The sequence below is a fragment of the Ixodes scapularis genome, unplaced genomic scaffold, assembly GCF_016920785.2.
Source record: "Ixodes scapularis isolate PalLabHiFi unplaced genomic scaffold, ASM1692078v2 PGA_scaffold9__187_contigs__length_104089568, whole genome shotgun sequence".
Taxonomy (NCBI): Eukaryota; Metazoa; Arthropoda; class Arachnida; order Ixodida; family Ixodidae; genus Ixodes; species Ixodes scapularis.
Window position 1 is genome coordinate 35,121,531 of NW_024609884.1, and position 21,196 is coordinate 35,142,726.

Sequence of the window (21,196 nt, forward strand, 5' to 3'; positions counted from 1 at the left end):
TTGAGTGGAAACACGATGGGAACTTGGACGTCTCGGTGGTGGTGCCGAAGGTGCGCCGAGTCCATGAACGTCGAACCTCTCGAGGCCGGTCTCTTCACGTTGTCGCCCCGCAGCCTCTCAGACTCCCTTGGTTCCGCTTCCCCACCGGCCTGGCCTCGCCTCGCCTCACCCTTCGTGTACGCCGCCCGAGAGAGATATCCCCGCTGGGCTTTCTTTCTCTTTGTTGCCTTCTTCCGGATGCTCCATTTCACCCATCGGAGGGTAGGTGCCTAGCAGTTTCGTCCATTTCACCTATCGGAGGGTAGATGCCTAGCAGGTTCGTCCACAGAGTTTCGGAGGGGCGAATCCGCATTCCTCACCGCTCCCGAAGAGCCCCTTGCTTCGCTCATTTTGCGTCTTGCCACCTCTCTCTCACACACACGCACCCACGCCCACACGCACATAGGTGAAAAAACTCTGAGGCGCACCTCACAGTTACGGAAGGGCGAACCCGCATTGCTCAACACACGCACACAGAGATGGCTAACTATAAGGAGTCACCAGACGGGAACGTCACAGCTGCATCTAAGTAATTATTAGAAGATTTAGTTGTCGAAAAAAAAGGAAGGTTTATTTTTATTTAGTATTTTTATTTTATACATATAGGGGTAATTTAATCTCAAATCATTAGAGAAAAATGATGGGTCCTCAAAAAATTCAGGAAAAAAAAATATATGTGGGTGGAAAATATGTTAGAACAAAGCTGCAAAATAGAACTACAGAAAATATTTTTGATCTTGAGTTTTGGGCTTTGAAAGGGCAGAAGGTTGCCCTTTCGAAGCCCAAAACCAGTTTGCAGTTTTCACGAGTGACACCATTTGGATTAACGTAGAAGTTTGGGCTAGTTGGGTAAGTAGACATGATATAATAGGGTGCGAGCCTCCATTTGGAGTCTCGCAACCTATTATTATTTCTTTTTCACAACAATTATAACTTTTTTTTACTGCTTTAAGACTTTCAATAGAAGAGTTAAAGTTCTCTAGAAGTTTTTGTTTTTTATATTGTGGTAACCACGTTTTCCCCGCATCCCTATCTAGGCCTAGCTCATGCAAGCCGTGGGACGTCGCCAGGTCGGGGCGCGTCCCGGATGCGAGGGCGAAGCCGTATTTCCTGGTGGACGGCTTTCCCTCGTCGTTCTCGGGCACACCCCTCGGGATCATGACTTGGACTCGTCCGCCCCTCCGGGGAGCCACCTACATCCGACCCACCCTGGGCGCGTCCATTCCCGCAGGCTATATAAGACGGCCCTAATCCAACGGGCGGGACTCTCGCTGGGGGAGGCTCTGCTCGACGGAGCCTTCATATCCTTATCTGATCCTCCCCCTCCGTGATACTGCCAATAGCGGCAGCGCGGACTCCGACTGGCGATCCTGTCAAAAGAGACAGCGCCGTCACCTCCAACATTGTTGGCCTTCGGGCAAGCGTGTGGCATCTAAGTCAAATAAACACGTCTTTATCCGGACCCAAAGAACCTTCTGTGTTTCTAAGTGGTACCCCCATAGAAAGGGAATCCCACATCTGACGCCCCAACGTGCGGCCTGTCCGGCGACTGCAAAGCAGCACTCTCGCAATAACAGCGAACCAGGCCAATTTCCGGCCAAGAACTTCGTGGACGGAGGGAGAGGCGAATGCCCAAAACTAGGGAGCCTTCATGTGCGCTTTGCTAGGGTGATGCCACCCTTTGCAATACCACTCGCCGACAAACCAGCAGCCATTTTGTTCCTCGGCGATAATCCGTGGGGCTTATAACCCTCCCGGAAACAAGCACCTTATCTCAGAAGTTCGGAGGAGCGTTGTGGAACCCACGGAGGGGGGATTAGCATTTTCCCCCTCGGATGGGATTACCGATGGACACAAAGGCCACTTTCCGGCGCACGGGGAAACAATGAGAGAAACAAAATGGCGGTGGAAGAGGGTGTGGGAAAGGGAAACAGGCAGTTGGCATCACTCTATGCGAAGCGCACATGAAGGCACTATACCCAAAACCCAATGCCACTCGACGGCTTTGTGGCCACATCAGCCACGCACGGACACAATGAGCAAGTGTCCTTTCAGCCGAGCTTCCCTAATTGGTATGACTCACACTGCCCGGAATGCAATCGTGGCACTCCTTCTCGGAGCGCGCCAGCCTTCATCGTTGAGCCAAGCCCACCCGCGACTTTTGAAGTCAACACGGGTCCGACGAGACAAGAGACGATGACGCAACAGCAGGCAAATGCAGCCTCTTACAGCTTCGATCTCTTAACCTCAGACTGGCCGTCAGCTTCTCCGCACGGAGATAACACTGACGCCGTCTACGAGCCGCAGCACAGAACAGCTGCTACAGGCGCAACAAACCACTTGGCGGGCCCATACAGGGGGAACAACCCGCCAGCCGCACATGCGGAGAGCGATTCTCACCACAGAGAAAACACGCTAGGCGGATATCACCCCCTGCTAGAAAACGCAGCTCGGGTGATCGAAATCCTGACGGGCGCACTGCAAACAGCAGTTAGGCCCCCGCCGCCGACACGGGCGCCGGTCAGAATCCCTATCCCGACATACCAAGGATACGGAGGCCGAGTGAGTGCGACAGACTTCCTCGAAAACCTGAAAAAGTACCAACAGGCCATGGGAATGTCGGACCACGAGATACTTGAACGCATCTTGCCAATCTCGTTGGTGGACCAAGCGGCGCGGTGGCTCCGTCTAACCGGAAGCCAGCTGTCGTCGATCGAGCAGTTCCACAAGGCATTTCGCCAGGAATTCCTCCCTGCAGACTACGAACGCAGAATGAGGCGAGAGCTCGAACAACGGACCCAACACCCAGACGAGTCACTGCTGGAGTTCGTTAGGGCGATGCAAGAGCTCTTTGAGCTAGCAGGACCCTCAGCGCCCAATGCAGAGCGGGTAGAGCGTGTCATTCGACAAACGCACCCGACTTTTGCGGCGTATCTCCGAGGCAGTCGCTTTCGCGACCTGAACGAACTGGCCTCGAAGGCTCGGCGGATTCAGGGAGACATTCTTGCCGCACGAGCGTATCGTCCCCCACCCCCAGCATCAGCGGCACTCGAGCCGCGCTGCGCGTGGAACGGTGACGCGGCGTCCCGAAACAGGAGACACGAAGCCGCCCACTACGAAGACGAGCGAAGTCGAAACACGTACGACATACCAGATCGTGCGCTCGACCCGTACTCCTACGAACGGCGGGCAGCAGACTGCGCCGCAGTTCAACAGGCGAGATCGGACCACAGAGTTACCGACGCCACGGGAGGAAACGCGGCCAAAGCGTCCAAACACACAGGACGAAAGGCGCGGCGCACATCAAAGCGCACGACAGGACTCAAAAAAAGTCCCGCAACAACGTTGCTTTCGCTGCAATAGCGCCAACCACCTGGTTCGACAATGCCCAGAACGGCAGAACCCCGGTCCCCAACAGTCGGGAAACGAGCAAAGCCGCCCATAACCAACCCGGCGGCTCAAAACGGCACGGAGCAAGAGACTCTTTTGCCTACAGCCTACAGAATAGGCTTTCCGACCGGCACGCTAGCGCCATTCATAGCCCTGACGATTGTCGGTCGGACGTTCAAGGCACTGCTGGACACAGGAGCCAGCGCCTCGCTTTTCGGCGACGAAGTGTTGACCCACCTCCAGCAAAACTCAGTGCATATGGGGGAGGGCAACACGGCCTTTCGACTCGCGTGCGGTACCGCCCATTCAAGCGGTACTGTGCGGTTGGTTGCGAGATGGGAGAATCGAGTAAGACGGCAACGCTTCGTTCATCTCCCCAGTCTTTCCGTTCCGATCATTCTGGGCAGAGATTTTCTTGCCAAAACAGGGATCGTGATCGACGTGAGTAGCGGTGGCTACCAAAAGGGCACATTCGCACCTCTGAAACCCTTCTGCGAACCCCCAACGCCAGAAAAAACACTGGTTAATGGGGCAGACAGCAGCTGCCAAAACAAGGCAACAGAATCACAAAAACCGGGTATCAACCCCTCAACAGGTACCCCGACGCTGTTGCAAACAAGCGCCGTTGCGTCGGAGGTCACCCACCCCCTGCTGGCTGAGTCATGCTGCGGGTCAGGGCAAGAAAAAACCCGTTTGTCGACATTATTGCGACGCTATGACACCATGTTCACAGAGCGTCCCGGGTGCACAAACGAAGTGCGACACCGGATCGACACGGGCGATGCGCTTCCTCGGAGGCAAAACGCACGACCCGTCAGTCTGGCTAAACGAAAAGCCATCGACGTTGCTTTGGACGAAATGATCGAGACCGGAGTTGTCCGGCGGTCAAAGAGTCCCTGGGGATTTCCCGTTGTGCTCGTCCCAAAAAAGGACGGCAGCTCACGGCTCTGCGTAGACTACCGCCGTCTAAAGGCCCTGTCACACTGAGGCAACACGACATCAACATCAACAAAACACGTTGTCCAACAGTCGGGCAACTTGTTGCTCGCTCCCCGTGTTGTCCGACAAACCTGTCACATCGCGGCAACAGCACGACAACATGGACGACAACTAAAATGTTGCCTCAGTATGACAGCTTTCGGCAACAAAAACAGCAGCAACTTGTGTTGGACAACGCGTGTTGCCCTGATCGCTGGCTGAGCGAATTTCGGGCCGGCAACACGACAACATAGATAGCTTCGATGGTAGAGCTAGTCCCCTATCAATAAAGTCTTACTCAAATAAAGGCTTGGAAAACGTTAATTAACAATAATTAGGGCTGGCGTGCAGCTAAAATATTTTAATGTTTTTGCTGCGTAGTTACGGAAAGCGATTTTCGAAATGGTCACAGCTACGGTCGTGAACGTTAAGACTGGTTTTGAAACTAGAACTGCCGAGAGACCAGCTCACATTACTGATAGTGAAATAAAATGGCATGCCTACTCACCCGCTAATAAAGTATAATAAAAAAATCCACAAAAACCAAAGATTAAAAAATCGAAGCATAAAACGACCACTCTGATCTTGATTGTTGATTCTTGGAACTTGGAAACAGCCGCTACCAGACACCTGATTTCTTTTCAAAGTACCCAGGACGTTTTGGAAGAATAAAGCGATCATATAGCAGGCGGTAGGCAAGTAGACAGCGTTGAAAAATATTTATTCCACCGATTGTTATGAAGGCCGATCGTGTCGGCGTCGCAGTTTTGAAGCACTGTCAGTTCAGCTCAACACCACGCTGCAAAAGACGCTTTGGGGTACTGCCGGTACTAACTCAATTTTACAGTAGAAATAGGAATTGCATGAAAGAACCGGACAGAAACACTTCATACGGTGGCGTAAATCCCGAACATATATCAGCGATGTCACTTTCCTCGGTTAGGGCTATATGCTTTGTCAGCGAATGAAGAACATTTCGATAAGATAAAGAGCGGAAAAAACTCCCCGTGTCAAGTTTTCTAATCACAGTCACTGGTTGAAGTCGTACCGTGGTAATTCCCGGTCCTTCGAACGCACTAGCACTTTGTAGAGTCACATTTGCAGCGATTCCTCGCCGCACACGAACGAAGGTAAACAATCAAGATGGCGGAGTGTTCCCCGTGTTGCCCCCGCCGTCAGCGCGGTGTGACAGGGTTGTCGGACAACAGATCGGGCAACACGGTTGCCGGGCGGCAGCAACGTGTTGCCCGACTGTTGTTGTGGCCTCGATGTGACAGGGTCGCCGGCAACACGACTTCCCCGTGTTGCCGGATAGAGTTGTCCAACTGTTGCCTCAGTGTGACAGGGCCTTAAATGACGTAACGCGGAAAGACGCATATCCCCTTCCGAGCATTGACTCAATCCTTTCCAACCTCGGCAGCGCACGGTATTTCACAACCCTGGACGCTAGCCGAGGCTACCTCCAAGTTCAAATAGAGGCAGGTGACGAGGCGAAAACAGCCTTTGTGTGTCACCGCGGGCTTTTCGAATTCACAAGAATGCCCTTTGGTCTGTGCGGAGCGCCAATGACGTTTCAACGCTTGATTGACCGAGTACTGGGAGAAGCCAAATGGAAACATGCAATGGCCTATCTCGACGACATTGTCGTGTACTCCAACACCTTCGAAGATCATCTACGAGATCTGAAGGATGTGTTCGACAGGCTAAAGGCCGCGGGTATCACTTTAAACCCAGAAAAGGCCCAAATAGCCGAAACCCGCATCAACTTGCTTGGGTTCACGCTCGATTGCGGGCGCATCACGCCGAACCCCGAGAAGCTAAAGGCTATCCGGGAGTTTCCGGCGCCGACGGACGTAAACTCGCTCCGTCGCTATCTGGGAATGGTAAACTTTTACCGCCAATTCATCCGGTACTGCGCATCACTCCAAGCGCCACTGACACGGCTACTGAGAAAGACCGTGAGATGGAGTTGGGGTCCCGAGCAGGAGGCGGCATTTCGCTGCACCTCTAAAGCGCTCGAGGACACAGCTGAACTAAAGCTGCCCGACTTGAACAAGCCTTTCGTGATCCAAACGGACGCGAGCAAACTGGGCTTGGGAGCGGTCCTGCTCCAAGAGCACGAGGGAGTGCTTGGTCCGGTAGCTTTCGCTAGCCGCTCGCTGACACCCGCTGAGGTGAAATACAGCACATGTGAACAAGAGTGCTTGGCCATTGTATTTGCCCTGAAGCGCTTCGACATTTATGTCGACGGGACCACGTTCACGATCGAAACAGATCACCAGAGCCTAATATGGCTGTCCAGACTTCGCGAACCCGCAGGACCGTTAGCGAGATGGGCCTTGCTACTGCAAAAATACGACTATGTCGTGCGGTACAGGAAAGGCAGCACAAACGTGGTGGCCGACGCACTGTCGCGAGCCCCCGTAGACTGCGCAAATCTTTCCGCGAGGACCCAGGCCGAGCCAACGGCAAACTCCAAGCCACGCGAAGCCGAAAATCAGTCCAAAATGGAGGCAACACCACAGACCTCCTCGGACGAAAACGTGAACCACATAGACGCAGTGAGCGCAGTGGGGATCGTGTTCAGCAAAGAAGAGCTACTGAAAGCTCAGCAGAATGATCCGTTTTGTCGAAAGGTGATCGACGGACTCTCGAGTGAGTCGGACTCTGTGGAGTCGGGCGGCGCGTCCGCCGAGCGTGCAACTGCTGGTATTGCAGTAAACGCCCAGTGTCGGGATGTATCTGGTATTGGTACTGACACGCTGGATCAATATCTGCTGAACGCCGACGGGCTCCTGCTGAAGTATATTCCATCTGAGAAGGACACAGATAATGTGTTCGTGTTCAAGGTGGTAGTGCCAAAAAGTCTGAGGTGCGCAGTAATGCGTTACTATCACGACTCGCACTTGGCCGGACATGCGAGCGGCTCCAAGACTTACACAAAGTTATGCCACATCGCAACCTGGCCGGGCATGAAAAGGGACGTATTCCGCTACGCCCGCACGTGCCTCACTTGCCAAAGCTTCAAACCAAGAGGCGGCAAACCTCCGGGCCTAATGCAGCCGATCCACAGCCAAGAACCATGGTCTTTTGCGGCTTGCGACGTGGTCGGGCCTTTACCAAGGAGCCCCAAAGGACACCAGTATCTATTGGTTGTCACTGACCACTTCAGCAAATGGGTAAAACTTTTCCCACTACGAAAGCTGACGGCCCGAGCAATCACTGAAAAGCTCATGGAGGTGTTCACCCGATTCGGGTTCGCTGAAGCTCTTCGAACAGATAGAGCAAGCTACTTCGTCGGGAAGGTATTTGTGGACGCTTGCAAAGCGCTGGGCATCAAGCACAGAACAACCACACCCTACCACCCACAGGCGAACATCACGGAGCGATGTAACAGAAACATCAAACCCATGCTGGCAGCATTTGCCGAAAAGCACCGCGACTGGGACGTATACATTCCCGAGCTTGGGTTCGCACTCCGTTCCACTGTCAATCGTTCGGCAGGCTTCACCCCCGCCTTCCTCACATTTGGGAGAGAATTGCCGAATCCAATGGACCGCGTCCTGGGGGCAAACGCTGGGGTGAGCGACGCACAGTCGAAACAGACTGAACATGCGCGCACGCTACAAACCCGGATGACGAAAGCTTTCTCGGAGGCCCGTCGCAATCTCGGGGTAGCACGAGCTAAACAAAAAGCTCAGTACGACCGCTCTCGCCGGGATCTCCGCTACCAAGTAGGCGATCTCGTGCTCAGAAGAAACCATGTTCTGAGCGACTCCAGCAAAGGCTTTTCTGCTTCACTGGCACCAAAGTGGTTGGGCCCAGGGCCGTAACCAGGGGGGGGGGGTTAGGGGGTTCTGACCCCCCCCCCCGAAATTTTTTTCTGGGTACGGCCCTGGTCGGTGCACTTGCAGCCAGCCGATTTTAATCTCCACCTCTGCGCACGCGCAGTGGCACCGGTTGGCTACCGGGTACCAAACCGGGACCGGTTTCTCGGTTTGCTATAAGTTTATAACTCTCCATTATATGCCACCGATGCACATGATTCATAGGCGAAAATAAGACAAAATGGCCGCCGTTGTCCCTGAAACCCCCCCCCCCCCCCCCCCCCCCCCCCGAAATTCTTTTCTGGGTACGGCCCTGGCGTACCGAGTGCACGAAGTATTTTCACCACTCGTGTACAAGCTGACTGAGAAGGACTCAAGAAAAGTCAGCGGGCCTGTGCATGTCTGCGATCTCAAACCCTACAACGAAAGGGAAGAAGAAGGGGACGAACAAACGCAGCCCCCGCAGCAATATGCACGCAAAACGCGAGACAACTCCGACGATGGACAACAGGCGTCTCGCTACAATCTGCAAACTCGGAAAAACTGATATCCGAAGTTTTCGTAGAGGCAGCCCCAGTAAGTGGCGAAATGTCACATTAAAGGAAGTGCAAAGCACAATGCACTTGCTGCCTTCGCGAACGCGCCAGACATGATTGTTTTACTGGCAAGCAGTGACCTAGATAGAAGCTCACCTCAGCGTTCGCTCCCGGATCAACCCGTAGGGGAATCCCCCGAACTACGGCATCCGAGGGAAAGGGTAGTTGTAACGGCCATTGGTCAGTTATTGCCGCCCACGCTCACGTGTCCACACGTCACCGCAAGAGCGCGGTGCGAGCGTCGTCACAAGCGGTCGGAGACCATGTGGTCATTCGACCGCAGTACGTCTCCGCATCCACGAAGAGGATCCCCAGCCAGCACGGGGCTTCGCGCCGTTCGAGAGCTGCTGTCTCCTGGCTACGGCGGTTCAGGGGCGTCCGTGGACCAGAGCTGTGCATGACTCGTCAAGCAGCCCCGCTACCCCAGCCGGCCGCGGGCCGAACCAGTGACCTGTCGTCTTCATGCGCCGCCGGGATCGACATCCGGCTATGGACTGCCCGCTTCTTCTTCAACGGGACCCGCGCGGTGGTCGGACAGCTCGCCGACCAGGGACCAGCCGTTCCCGTTCGTCTCGTGACAAGTCCCAAGGGCCCCGCCAACCACTTCCATCAAGGACCCTACGCCATGGTGAGCGAGCTACGGCAACGTCGGGAACGTCACCGAAGACGTCAAGTTATTTTGTTATTTGTTACCCCATGCATGTGGGAGCCGGCACCGCCGCGTTGTTTTTTGTTTTGTTTTGTTTTCGAGAGTCGGTAGGTTAATTTTTATTTTTCTTAAACCTACCTCAGCCTTAAGGAGGGGGGAGTGTGGGAACCACGTTTTCCCCGCATCCCTATCTAGGCCTAGCTCATGCAGGCCGTGGGACGTCGCCAGGTCGGGGCACGTCCCGGATGCGAGGGCGAAGCCGTATTCCCTGGTGGACGGCTTTCCCTCGTCCTTCTCGGGTGATTTGCCTAAGGCACACCCCTCGGGATCATGACTTGGACGCGTCCGCCCCTCCGGGGAGCCACCTACATCCGACCCACCCTGGGCGCGTCCATTCCCGCAGGCTATATAAGACGGCCCTAATCCAACGGGCGGGACTCTCGCTGGGGGAGGCTCTGCTCGACGGAGCCTTCATATCCTTATCTGATCCTCCCCCTCCGTGATACTGTCAATAGCGTCACCGCGGACTCCGACTGGCGATCCTGTCAAAAGAGACAGCGCCGTCACCTCCAACATTGTTGGCCTTCGGGCAAGCGTGTGGCATCTAAGTCAAATAAACACGTCTTTATCCGGACCCAAAGAACCTCCTGTGTTTCTAAGTGGTACCCCCATAGAAAGGGAATCCCACAATATATATAAAATAAATATTCTTGAATCTTGCACCTTTGACAATATTAGGCCCACTTTGATTCGAGCTAACTTTCGATGTACAATTATTTCAAGCATAAGAGACATATCAAATGAAAGCTTGTATCTAAGCCAATTTGAAAAATATTATATTACTAATTTAGGCGTAGTTCATGCGAAAGAAACAACACTGTAAACTTAAGAAATGCTAAAAATACAAAATTAAACGTCATTTTTTTAGATACGTATATTTTTGTTACTCTTTATATAAAAAGCTTTCTATGTGTACTTATATATGCAGTAAAAAATTTTGATATATATGATATCGTCATATTAAGTAGTGCGTTTGAAAAGAAGGCATATTGTTATCTCCATTTAATGATGAAAAGATATGGGCCGTTGCCAAATCTTTCACGTAATTTTATATACAGGGTGAAAAAAAGAGACGCCAGGCTCTTTAAATCGACCGGAAAATTCGGTTTCTTAACCTATCGCGCTACGACTTTGTGCAGCGTTGACCACAGATGGTGCATTTTTTTTCGTAAAATTTGCGAAGAGCGAACTTACCTCAGGCAAACGTAAAGAAAGAAAAAGGCTTAGCTCCAATGGAAACGCTGCGACGCCACCGGTCTGCAAACAACACGGCGCCGTTTCGCACGGGAGACAAGAGCAACATAACAACAACTTTTGCAGTGTGCGTCATGTTCTCGTCGGTTCCACTGCAAGCGTCTAGATATTCAGGCAGCAGAATAGGACATCTTCATGCGGTCTGGAAAAAGCAGTTACAAACGCAGGGATTGTTCAAGGCGCGCAAATCCTTCTGCGACGAGGCTTATCGGCGCTGAAACTGATGGTGAAGCTACGCCCACAACAAGGAAAGCGGAATTCAACAACTGCGGAAGCGACAACGGTGAATCGACACATGCAGCGATATCTTCGGAAATCCTTCGTCTACTCGTGGGGCTTTCGTTTCGGCTTGAATTTTTGAAGGCTGAGGTTGAGCTGCTACGCGCAGACAACAGTGCACTACAAGCAGTGGCGGATCCAAGGGGGGGGGGGCGGTGGGGGCGATCGCCCCCCCCCCCCCCCCCCCCCAAACGCCTCGCCAGGCAACCCCCCCCCCCCCCCCCCCCGGGGTTCTTCGTCAGCTCGAAGATAAAACGTAAGCAATCGACGCGAGAAACAAAAGATTAAAACAGCGGTGGGTGGACGCGCCTGCTGGGCGCTTCCAAAGTGGGGTTTACCTCCGCCAAGGTCACGATACGTCTTCCCGACAGGGACGGCGCCAGGAGTTTCGAAGTGGAGAGACAGTGGGGAGGCGGACCAAATATCAGGGTCCTCGACTGCAGGCACACTTCCAAACAAGGCCAGCACGTCGAGCACGGGGGGAAAATACCTTCAACATATCTAGTACCCTTTCTCTCTCTCTGTCTCCCTCTCTCTCTCTCTCTTTGGGGGTTGTCTTCGAAAAATTTGTGCCCTGAAAGCTCCCAAACGCAGACGTCAAGCAGCCTTCCTCAAGTGTAGCGGATTATCCTTCCTCTTTAGCGGCCGCCTTTTCATCACTTTTCGTTTGATGGTTTCTTCGTGGTTCTGGGCTTGTCTTTTGGCATGTCTTTTTTGGCTTGCTTTGAGATCCTGTCGCCCACAGGCTCACTAAAGGTATCTTATTGGCACGGTGTGCTCATTGCCAAGGGAAGTGCGGAGGGGACGTACCGGGAGGAGACGTTCCTGGGGGGGGGGGGGGGGATGCAGCTTGTACAACCAGGTGACCAATTGCTTTTCTTCTCAACTGAGAGAGGAAGCAAATGCTCTGGGTACAGTGTAGTCTGGGTTTGAGCTTCTGAAGATGCTCCGGACTCCCCCACGACCTTGGCTTAAACATAAGCCCGCTTTCGTCCTCGCCTCCATTCCTTACTGAGGATCAGCGCCGCAGCGCGGAATACAGAAAGAAGCCGACGAGCGCCAGAAGGGGGAGATGTTTCCTCTAATGGGCTTCATACTGCCTGCGGTACGACTTCTCGTGGCGGGAAGCTAATAAAAGAAAGATAAGCGATACGAGCACTCTAAAGGCTGGAGGCTGCTTACACGGGGTCCTCAAACCGACGCCGTAGGCATTTATTTGTATACAATGCCGTTTCAACTTAGGGTGGCGGGACATATTTTAGGAAAGGCGCCCGCTACCGATTGTCTTCCCATGGCGCCGCCTTTTCCAGTTATACGCGGCTTCTGTGGATTGACGGCAGAGCTTTCGCGCGGCTTTGCAGGAGCGAATATGTGTGTGTCGAACGGACTTGGGGAAAACGAGCCCTTTCAAAGATGCGGCTATACATAAATTAAATAGACAGTGCCTGTGCCCGTTCGAGTGAACACCGACTCCCAAACATCCATGCTGCAGTCGTGATCGGCCTTTAGCCCAGTTGAGATTCGCCGACCTTACAACCGCTCTGCCCTATCATATCTCTGCACCTGTCCTCTTGACCCTGACGAATGAGTTAACTACCCAGAAACAAGTAAGTGTTCCTTGGATACAGAAAATATCCAGACGAAGTGCAATTGAATATAATTTGGAAGGATCTATTGCTGGTTTAAGAGGGGGCGCACCTCAGAGCCCCATAGAGAATACATGAGGTTTTTCACCAAATTAAAAAACTTCTCAGATAATAACGGCTGCGCGGATCTTCTTGAAAATTTCGGCTTTAAAGACATTGAGTCATTACCGAGACACTAAGCGCAACAAATGTTTCATCATAAATTTAATTATATTCTTTAAAAAATCATGAAAATGGTCAAAATCGGCTAATTCGGCACTCTTGCGTTCGGAGCGAATTTACAAAATTATCTAAATTCAAACATAAGACGTATTGCGCTTAATGTCTTCTAAATTTATTACGGAATCGAATAATATTCAAATTATTCATGTAAGTCGATTTGTTCCGTAACTACAGCAAATATAAAGAACCAAGGTGTCGGTGCTTGTTTTTGTCGTTTTTAAGGTACCTCTCTCTCCCGTGCGGTGGCGCTCGCTGTCCACGAAATGCGAAATCGTCCGTTCGGAGATCGGCCGGATCGGCACTGTGCGAGGTGTTCTTCCGCGGCCGTATTCCGCGCCCGTATCCTGTTTCATTCTGCACGCCGAGGCGTCAGTGTGCGTGTCTTGCTTTCCTGGTTGTCGCTGGGTAGGTCTCCGTGTTTTCGCAAGTGGCAAATTCACCTTGGAGCTATGGGTCGAAGACAACCGTCCTGTGGCAAGCGGACCGCGAGGTGTTCCACAACCTCGCGGTCCGTCAACGCGTTGTGCTTGTTTCTACTTTTTTTTTCTTTTAAAAACGGGCTTTTTTTTTTTTTTGACGCAAAGTTTTATTTTATCGTTATCCTTCACACAAACGTCCTTCGGCCTTGGGGTCGTGGAAATCGGGGATGAAGCGTGCACAGAGTAGATCTTAGTTTGCCTCCTTTTTATTTTTCACGGACGTCCTGTGACCTCCGTACGATTCGTGGTCACCGCAATCTAACGCGGGGAAAAACGGGTCGCCTGCTCTGTAGTCAGGGTATTCCTAGGGGAGAGTGATAACTCGCTGTTCTTCTGGAAATTCACATATCGCCCAAAAAGGTGACATGGGTAATGATTACGGTATGTTTTTTCCGGTGTTTATTTTTGAGCGAAAATCGGTGCATGTTTTTGGGTGCTTATTTTTTAATCACGAGTGTATTATAGGTTGAACGTCTTGTGATGACGCTAAAAAGCGTTGATAACCAAAGAAAAATGCGATTGGACAAGAACATTTCAAATTTCCAATTCTATTCACATATCCATTACGCTCTTCTCGTGGGAGCATCTATCGCGACGAAAAATGCCTAAGTCATGTAGCTGTGAACGCATACTCAGTGTACAATCTTTCGGCCTAGAGAGGTATTGCGCACGTTCGAACGCGCTTCACAGCCCAGTAGACGAAGTTGGTGGCACCCAGAAGGCGAGTTTTTGAATGGTCTGTAGTAGGCAAAAGAAACAAATAACAATCAACGGATATCAGCTCTTCAAGCGAAGAGGCGCGTTTCTAAGGTCAATGGTTCCGGACGGCACTAATGTTGTTGGCGTTGTCGTAAGATGACGTCAGTTCATACGAACTGACGTCATCTTACGTGATCACGTGACACAAACACGTCATCTTACATGATCTCGTTACACGAAATGACGTCATCTTACGTGATCACGCTGCACGAAATGACGCCATCTTACGTGACCACGTAACACGTCATCTTGTAAGTCAACCTCTCCCCACAGCAGCGCGCTCCGCGCTTTCCGGGCCCGTGCAGTGCTGTAGTCGAAATCAAGCTCCCTATGGCAAGCGAAAGCTTCTGAAGTCTCACATTGAGAATACTCGCAAGCGACCGTCTGTGGAAGCTGCGCACGTTGAGGTTTTTGTTGAGATCGAGCCATCGTGTTCCATTAACTATAGTTGAAGTTATCGTTCAATAAAGCCCTAAAAAATATGAATGTAGTTGGTGTAGACATCAAGATCTAATCAAAAGTGCGGTTTGACGTCGTTTAATTAACGTGTATATACAAGTGTAGAAAAAAATGAGTTATTTGTGCATAGATGTTTAAAAAAGTGTTTATTATTCGACATAGGACTTTGGGAGAAGGATGTGTTCAGATTTTTCTTCATGAGCGCAAATATACCTGACGCAATAAATAGTGACGATTTCAACGTCCCCGTGGTGAGCAGGTGATTTCTTGCTCGAAACAATGATTCCATTTCATAAACCAAGTTCTGTGACATATGCTTTTCCAATGTCTGGTCACTATTTTGTAAACCTTTCAGTCCAAACGAGTATACTTCTGTTTGTTTTTGTTAGCTTAGGAGGGGGTCACAGAGCCTATCTTTTTGTCTTCCTCTAGGACAGACGTACAGAGTTATACCGCAACACGCATCTGTGGAGCACACAGAGCTATCGCTCTCCTGTTGGCGGTACAGTAGCAGACGACACAACGCAGCTTCGTAGTCTATCGAGGGCACGGCTAGCCGCGGCCCGTAGCGCGACCGTTCAGACTAGGGAAATGGTTTTGAAGAACCGAGAAATGGTATCTTGTATACAATAATCACATGTCGTTAGTATATTCTACTTGCTAAGCCAAACAAATATTTGCAGCTTGTGAGAATATGTTTGCGTGACGATTTACCGTTCACACTCCTGACGGATGTTAGCGAATCCTTCATGTTCGTGGCTCGCAGTTATCGGTACCCCCTCGGAGTGACTTCACCATATATATATTTTTTCTTGCTTGCAGGACATCATAAAAATCACAAACACGCGAGAAAAAAAAATCTTATGAGTACGCGTGATTTTGAGCTTCGCAGCTCTAAAGATGCCCGATAAATGTCGTCCAGCTTGGGAAGAAACTAATCCTTTTTGTTGGAGTTTGACTATCGTATGCTGGCAGCTCGTTTCCGGTCTGTTTTGTCTATACTCCGTTTCACCGTAATTTGGCAACCCTCAGTCAGAGCTGCTGTGAGAGAATCACTGTCGCGGAGCAAAGCACGTGACAGCTACTTTTAGGAGCAGTACTATGGCACCTGCAGCGCGTCTCCGACCGGTGTGTTTAGCGTCTTATGCTGGCCATACATCAAAAGTGGTCCCGAAGTGCAACAAATGACGTCACAGAAGACGGAGTGTCACGCTGTTGCATCTCGCGATTCTGGCAATTCATCGTAGAAATGCTGGCGAACACGAGTGTCGCTGTCGTCATGGCGTCCCAACGAAAAGCAATTATACAATTTCGACGTTTTTGTAATTCGGCAATTTAAATTACTGTATACAATTTTTAAGAAAATAAAGACATCATAACGAAATAGGAACTTCCGTGCTAAAACATGCAGTGCGAAGTGAAGACAACTACTATCTTTTTTTTTTTTTCTTGATGTCCACAAAAAAAAAAAGGCTATGCAGCATCGATCCTACCGTTTTTTTTTTTTTTCGCACATTATGTGATGTCCTCTAACACGAAAGTACCGACGTAAAAGCGCTGTAGAGACGATATAAAAACAAAAATTTAAGTGAATCGAGCTTAGTAGTGGAACGGAAAAAAATAAATAATTAACGACTTTTTACGGTAAACACTTCACCTCTAAGTAGAACTTCAAAAAAGTGACGGTTACGCGCTTTCATGCCCATTTCAACAAAGTTGGGAGAACGATGTATTGCATCTTGTGAATAGACATGTGGAGTAGCATGTTTATGTTAGAGGCATTGTGTGTAATCGCTGCGCAGTACCTGCCAAAAGAAGATATTATTTGGGCACAGTCTCAACCGTTTCCGTCTGTGTGTGCTACGAATACAGCAACTCTTTTCGTAGAAGAAGTGATGAGGGAATGGCGTGCCCTTGATGATACGATTGTGATTATGAAATAAAATTTTTAATCAGCCAATAATTGCTACCTGTCCGGTCGCCTGGAACCCCGACAACAACTATCGTTCTCTGGAAAGTTCATTCTAATATTTACACGTTTTGTGGAGTTCATCGAGCGAATAAGAATGTTCCAATAATGAGCTAAACCTACACGAGTTCCCGAATCCAACACGGCGCTTTTGAATTTTAGCACCGTAGATAGTTCTGCGAATAGTGTATACTTCTGTGCAAATATTCGTCTAACAGTTTTGCAACGTTGGAAAGCATCGGAATGATTCGGAATCACTGCGGAGTTGATACTCGGGAAGATAAGACGGGCACTTGGGAGAAACGGACCGTGGCATTTGAGACAGGGGCACAACCGGGGGACAATCGCATACCCTTCCAAGGTCATCGCTTGGGCGACCGCGCGCGCGCCCAAGAAACCTTTCTTTTCTTCTTTTTAGGGGTGGTGGGGGGGGAGGGGAGTGGTGTAGGCGCTGATTGTCTTCCTCCTTTGTGGCTTTTGACAGACGCACAACGAGACTGGCAGAACAAGCGCATGATTCATTTCTTTCGATGGAGGCGTTCTGTCTGTGTATGCGAACATGATTTTTTTTTTCCTTTTAGTAGTTAGTTGTTCTTGCCTTAACTCGGGTCCCAGTGGGCGCGTTGTCGTTGTATGCCCGCTATTTTTTTTTTTTTTTTTTTTTAGTTTATGGTAGTTTTTGCGCTGATGGGGTATCAAGGTAAACAAAAAGAAAAAAAAAATGAAATAGCGCCTCGACAAAAAAAAAAAAAAAAAAAAAGTTGTTGCGATCAGGAACGTTTTCAAAGCGATTTTAGGAGCCTGCAGTGTTACCACAGGTGCAGGATTGAGAGCGTAACCCACGCACTTGAAGAGAAGGGGAAGCTCTCGTCTTATTGGAACTCTCTTTTATGGGCCACGTCGCGATTGTCCTTCAAAATCAACTGTCATTTATTTCTCGCTCGTGGCTTCCAAGTACTGGAAGCCACGACTCGAGCCACAATAGTTTTGCGAAATCAAGGTTTCGCTGAAATGGATAACTCTCACGTACAGTTCGACTCGCGAGAGATGCCCCCAACACGGCTGAGTATGGCGGTGCTCCAGACCTAACATCTAAATTTTGTTGCCTTACCTGTTACTATTTCGCGCCCATTTTGAGCCATATCAAAATGAAAGCGCATGATGAAATAAAAATGACACTCGTTTTCCGCTCGATGGAAATTTCACGCCAGCTCGCTGTCTTTGCTGGTACCTTGAGCGTTTCCCAACGACGCGGAGAGTTAAAAAACAAACAAAAAAAAAACACGTACGATGGCATCCTTTGCACACTCATTACTTCTATAACACTGAGCCACCTCGTATCCTTTTGTTTTTCTTTCATGGTACTAATTTCTTTCTGCGCATTACGGCTGTTACGACGCTGTCTGCCCTTCGAATTTGAACTTAGGCTCAGATCAGGGACGAACCAGTTTAAATCAGGAAAATATAATTAACACTGTTGCAAAGTAAATCTATCATATCGATCGGAAATACGATTTGGCACATTCCATCTGAACACATATTGTGCACAGCGAATGCAATAGCGAGTCAGCGTGCAAAACGGTGCCACACTGAGCTACCATAACATCTCAGCGATTTTTGCATAGCACCGAGCACGGAAAAGAGAAAACAGTTATTCATTCACATAAACGAAGCAAATTTATTTAAAGCCCGGACACTCCGTACGTCCAATCTAGCTAAGGCTATCAATAGACTCGACCATGTCATTTGTCAAAACAGATAAAAGACGTTGGCAAAAATGATTAGACTGAATAAGTGAATCTAACGCACGTATTTTACCAACCGACGGTCGCGCGCCTTCAATACCCTTTCCAATCGCCATTGCGCACCTTGGACACACTTTGGGGAGCAATGCATATTTACATCGCCGCCCGAGGTCTCCATTGAACGTGTAGTGCTGACCCAAATAAAATGCTAACCTGACTCTCAATCGCTCACCGCAAAGGACGATTTCGAACAGGTGGTACTGTAGGTCACTTGAGATTAAAAAAAAAAAAAGAAAAACAAGCTATAGAAACGAGCGTCGTAAAAAAGGGGACCGGCATTTTTATTCCTACCTCCGAACAGAAACGAGCGCCACCCACTGCATCACACAGCGCAGAGGCCGGACTCGGCCACCGCGCGTACATACCAAGCGCGCGCGAGGGAGGGAGAAACTTCCTCCGCCGGGAGAACACTGCACATTTCGGGATCTATTTCACGCAGCGGATAACGCGGGCCTTTTCACAGCTCGATACTGGCGCCATCTAGAAGTTGCGCGTTCAACCACGTTTCGAGCCGCGCGCCATCTGGTGACTGAAACGGACGAATAAATAGAGGTACCGCGCCCTCTTAAGGTCTTGTCTAAGTTCAAAAGTTATAGTTGCCGAACTGCAACATGCTTTCAAAAATATTCAACAATTATTCGCTTTCGTTCCCTCGAGTTGCATCCAGAACACGTGAAAACACGAGTTTGGGTTGGCAATGCCGCATGTGCTGCGCTCTGGACATTCCAAATATACGGCGAACAACCGACGAACTTGCCTGGCAGCGTTCGTTTCGCTCGCTGCGTCAACAGTGTTTTGACGCCGCGAGCAGCGTCGAAGCCGCCGGGCCATTTTTGTCGCTTGTTTGCAACGTACTCGCTCCGCTGATTTAAGCCGCTCTTCCCGTTGCCGCAGCAGTTGAGCACTAGCTCCAACCAGAATGTCTGCCAAGGCAATGTCTTTAAGCTGCCCTAAATCGACTGCTCACGTAGTGTCGGTCTGAAACCCAAGTTTCAGAAAGGATAGTGTCACCGCAATTTTCGAGATACTTACCTCTAGCGTGGTCACCCGAAAGGTTTTAATTCAAAGAGTTCATCCCCGACAGGTAAACAGATACAAAAGCTCTCAAGAATCTATATTATGTTATCAGAGTTTAGTAAAAACGATAAACGAGAACGCCACAAAAAATATAAACACTCCCCCCCTCCCCCCCCCCCCCCCCCGCGTTTTACACCGAGGAACCGCCCCCCCCCCCCCCCCTAAAATGGAGGTCTGGATCCGCCCCTGACTACAAGTGGAACTCTCCCAACTTCGCCAAGCAGTTGTGAACGAGACCATGGCAGGGGCTTCCAAAAACTCGTCATCCGACGCTCTGGAGTCAACGTTGCCGTCCTATGTTTCTGTTGCTATGGGTGCCCGACCCATGCCTCCGGCTCAGCGACAACGCTGTGATGTTTTCGTGAATACCACGGCTCGTGAAATATCGTCATCATCTGCACGTCCAGGCAATGGGGACGCCGTGAAAAAGACTCAGGCCTGCCGAGTGAAAGAACGCCGGCAGCAAGTTGAGTTCTGTGCCACGGCAACCCAGACGCCGAGGGCTCTCCGTCTCCCGGCTGGATCCTCAAACAACGGAAGCTGACATTACGGAATCCCTGGCAAGTGTTCTGAGAGGCAAGTCAGTGACGTGCACCAAGCTGGCAACGAAACACGATAGCTATGCCTCTTTTCGCGTGGCTGTCGAGAACGAAGACTTTGACGATACTAATGTACCTGATATTTTGCCAATCAAATGCCTTTTTCGTCCTTTTTTTTTTTTTGGGGGGGGGGGGGGGGGGGCATTATTAGAGTTACGTCGGCGACATGGGTCAATTTAAATGCTTAACATTTTAACCTTCTACTACGGAATGCACACTCTACTACCAGAACGTTCGCGGCCTTCGAACGAAGTCCTCCGAGTTTATGTCGGAAATTGTGGGCAATCCATACACCATTGTTTGCCTTACTGGAACTTGGCTGGAGGACAGTATCACTAGCTCTCAATATTTTCCTCCGTCATATTCACTATTTATATACAGTACTTCGGAAAGGCCGTGATTATGCCATTACGGGACAGAGATATGGAGGAGGTGCTTTAACCGCCGTGGATGCGTGCCTGTGTGCATGTAGAAGATTTGACCTGGAGACTTACCCGGATTGTGTATGGGTTGAGGTTACGTCCTGTGACGGGCTTAATTATCTAATAGGGAACTATTACTTTCTACTATACTCTGACTCAGAGGTTTTTGTACGTCGTTTTCAAAATCTAGAACAACAGCTTGATATGACGAAGTTCCGTGTTTCTGGTAGATTTTAATCTACCAGAAATTGACTGGCTGGCAGGTTATGACTCGTTGGCGAGCAAGGTCACCAGCCTGAAAGTATCGAGCCTGGTAGATTTTATTTATTTTAATGGATTTGTACAAAGCATATTATCCAGAATTCAGCGGGAAATATACTTGACCGTGTTTTAGTTTCCTCGCCAATTGTTTGTACTTTGCCAATTGTAGACCCCTTAACACGTGTTTATCAATTCCATCCACCTTTTGTTGTGTCTTTTGTCTTTCCGCTGCGTCAGCGAGGCTCTTGCAGCCAGAAATATTTTTTGTACAGTAAGGAAGATTACCTTAATATGTACAACCACCTGCAGTGCTATAACTGGCAACCGATCTTGAATTATAATTGCGGGGATTGGGCTGCTGAGGCTTTTACAACAGTAGTTTCGATCGCCATAGGTCAATACGTGCTTAAGCGTTTTTCTCGGGCA

The 21,196-nt window shown here is 50.0% G+C and overlaps 1 pseudogene; it reads left to right on the top strand.

The window, feature by feature from the left end:
- Positions 1 to 20,442, top strand: part of LOC120837456 — a 33,769-nt pseudogene extending 13,327 nt beyond the window's left edge.
- The last annotated feature ends 754 nt before the right edge of the window (positions 20,443 to 21,196 follow it).